Genomic DNA, 4,053 nt, shown 5'->3' on the forward strand with positions numbered 1-4,053 from the left:
CAGATGTGAGAACTGCGCAAAAGGTTTCGACGACGCCAACAAGCTTCGTGTACTTAATATACTAGCTACAATCATATTCTATATCTATTTGAATATGCGCGCAGATAACTACTAAAGATTGAATACACCTGTTCATTCAATTACGACACGTGACGGTCCAGTACGTCACAATATATTGCTCTTAGTTCGGCCACATACTTGTAGAGGCGCGACATGTACCGATTGGTTCCGCAACATGCTTATAGAGGCGCGACAAGCAGCTATTTATTCGGTCGCGCCAAATTATAGTGCATTTGAAATCCAAAATGGTAATAATCTAATTTTACTTTATAAGTGAATGGAAAAATAATTTTAATTGAGTAGAAAAGGTGTTGTCAAAGGAAATTACGGCTTGCTTCTACAGTTTAGCTAAGGCTATGTTATAAATATGAACCATTTTTTCAAATTGAAATAAGAAGTAACTCAATCTTACAGAATGTCATTTTCCCTGCTCCAGAAATCTAACTGTAAGAAAAAATGAAAATTTGCTTAATTTTTTTTTATTATCATTCAATACTAAAACTTGACATAAAAATTGGCATAATTTTCGTCTTCTTGTTGTTTTCATATATGAGCTAATTACATTTTTTAAACCGCAACCATGAAAAATAATATAAACCAATGCTATAAATTCACAGAACTATTATGTACTTCAATAGTCTATATTTTTTACAAGAATTTGACGCTGTTTTTATTTTATTTTATTTTTAATAAATATATAAGTTTCCTTAGTTTTTTATTTAGTTTCGTTTAATTATTTCGTTTATTTCTTTATTTTGTATTTATTGAGAAAAATAAGTTGAAACTTTAAAATGTTCTCCACCGGTCATGTATAGAAAACTATACTTTCCAGCTGGTCGATTAAGCTTTCGTTTGCATTTACTTGTTTAACTGTTTGCATATTTAATTTCATTAAAAAAATTTTATTTTGTAAAAATAATTATTTTAAATTCTTTCCTTTAATAAAAAACTTGCTTTTTTTAAATTTGTTCGTAAATAAATTTATTTTCTAATAATTTAAATATTTGATCAACTTTCAGTTTCTTTTATAAAATTTTAAAGGCTTGTGCATTATAAATTAATTATCTCATTAACAAAAAAGGTTTTTTAAAGAAAAATAACAACAATCATGCAAAAAACCCCACTTTTTTATTTGAAAAAGATATTAACAATGTTTATTTCTTGCATAATTAAAAAGAAATTAGGAAGGAATTTCATATTTGAATAAAATTATTAATCGAACCAAAAAATACATGGTCTAGCACTTTTTTGTCAGACTTATTTTTTCAAAAATTGTATACTCCTTTTCAAAGATCTTGATTGAAAACCGAAGTTTAATTCCGCTCTATTGTATTATTCACAACTTTCTTCTAACTGCAATTCAGAACACAGTAAACAATTATAGACATAATGTAAAAATTACAATTAACATGACAAGTCAAAACTGTCATCTAGGTACTTGAAGTTAAAGTGAATATTTATTTCTGACAATATTAAAACTTCCATTTTAATATTGAGTTTATTAAATTAAAAAGGAAGATATGTTAAAATTATTTACGCCTTGAGTTATAATGCTTAAAGCTTCTTGTTCTACAAAAATCAATATATTCCAATCAAGATTTTTTTCTTGCTTCTTAAATCTTGTAAACAAAAACAAATGTTTTCATGTAATAAATAAGTGACAAAATTTTGTTATCAAATAATTTTTTTCAGTGTGATAAGCCGTGATTATTTCTGTCGTCTTGAAGAAAAAAGTTACTCTCCAAAGTTTGGCGTAAGGGTCATTTTTGCGTTGCAGCGTATACGTAAAGAAGACTCACGTCAAAACGAAGATAGTGAGTTTCTTCACGCAAACAGCAGATTTGGCTTAACCCATTTTTCCCTCTCGACGGATTGTTCACCTTGGCGCGCGGGATATTTCCTAATTTAATTTTTTTACGTAAAAAAAGTCGTGTCTACTAAAATGTAATATTTTTTTCTCCATGACTCAAATTAAACAAAAAGGTTTAAAAGTGTAAAATTAAAAATGTAAAGCATTGAACTTTTCTGAATTTAAGAATCAAATCCTAAACAATTACAAATTTTAATATTAAAATTTAATTTGGTTTTGAATATAAGGGTTTAATATCGTAAAATTGACAACTGTAAGCCTTCTAACTTGATAAGGCTTAAATTAATGGCCTCCAAAATCTGATAATACCCAAATACAAACATTTAGAATTCTGCATTTCAATTTTCAATTCAAAACTTTCAAAATTAAATCATTTAAATTTATCAGATTATACTTGAGGCATATTCAAAATTTTTAAAATATTAATGCTTGTATTTTTAATTTATCAACTCTATGAAAAAATTTCAAATAATACAATTCTTGAAATTTCTGTTTATAAAATTACTCAATTTGAATGTTTTAAATTGAACATATATTAAAACCGTTCAATTTAAAATTCCTCTCCTTATAAAAAGTTTTCGATTTCAAAGGCTTTACATTAATTCCAATTTTTCACGAGATTTGTCATCGAATAATCTGCTTATTGCAGCTTTAAATTATTTATATCCTAAATCTGAAAAAATGTATTGCCGAATCATAAGCGATTTCATTTAAAACGTTTAAAATTAAATAATTTGAATTGACAGGTTATACTCGAAGAATATTCGAAATTTTACAAATACTGAAATTTTGAATTTTAAATTTATAAACTAGTTTCTTTGAATGATTATTATTTTATTCTTAGACTTCTAGCAGAAAATAATTACACTGTAATTTCAATTGTTTTCATTTCAAATTTCTCTCATTTAAAACCTTCTAATTTCAAAGACTTTAAAGTTATAATCCAATTTTCCAAACTGAATAATTTTGAATGGAATAATAATTTAATTGCTAAGTTACTTCTAATTTGAAATAAAATTGTGGTATAGTAAAGTATTTCCTTGCAAAATAGTTATGCTGAAGTTTAAACGCTTCCTTTTATATTTTGACATTGTCGACTTCTGAGAAGTTTCCAATCAAAAACTTTAGAAATACGAACCCTGATTACTTTCCTGAGTTTTTTTGTTGATTTTAACTAATTATTATAAAAACAAGGGAATTTTTTTAAATTTCCCCAGCTTATTTGAATGCTCTCCATTGTTGAAGCCAAGAAACAACCCACATATATCTGTATTCCATTCAATCAAATTTAAAATTTAACGACAGATTCATTTTTATTTAACTAAATTGTACTTAAATTTAACACCATTTAACATCATTCAACATCTAAAATTTTAACTGAAATTTACTTAAATTCAACTAAATTTTAATTAAATTTTGAATTTAACTAACATTTATTCACTTTCTGAAATGATCTAAATTGTATTCAATCTTTAAATTATTTTTAAAAATAATTTTAAAAATTGCACTACAATAAATCTTAAAGTACGAATAGAATTGTTTTTAAACTTATTTAGTTAGTATCTGGAAAATTTCTCTTTGAAAAGAAACCAGACGAGAAGTTAATTTAACTAAACTTTATTTAATTCTTAAATTCACCTAAATTTCATTTAAACGTTGAATTTAGCTAAATTTTATTTAAATTTTAAATTCAACTAAATTTGTTTGATTTGGAATTTAAATAAATTTTATTTAATTTTTTAATTTATCTTAATTTCATTTAAATTTTAAGTTTAGTTTTTAAAAATAATTTTAGAAATTTAACTAAAATTCTAAAGTACAAAAAGAATTTTTTTACATTTATTTATTGTCTCGAAAATTTAAATAATAATAATAATAAATATAATATTTTTAGGCTCTCTTTAATTTGAATATAATTAGGTAAATCAGTGTTCATAACATTTTTAGCGTACAGGCCGTACAGAGCCAAAGATATTATAATATCTTTGGACAGAGCCAGCCAACCGACTCAACTATAGCAAAGATTGCTATAGTGATAGCGAAGGCGAAAGCGAGAACGAGAAACAGAAAATCACGTTTGGTTTAGAATTCAACAACTTTCGGTGTACGCCCCGGCCCCACCA

This window comes from Belonocnema kinseyi, chromosome 5 (genome assembly GCF_010883055.1).
Source record: "Belonocnema kinseyi isolate 2016_QV_RU_SX_M_011 chromosome 5, B_treatae_v1, whole genome shotgun sequence".
Classification (NCBI taxonomy): domain Eukaryota; kingdom Metazoa; phylum Arthropoda; class Insecta; order Hymenoptera; family Cynipidae; genus Belonocnema; species Belonocnema kinseyi.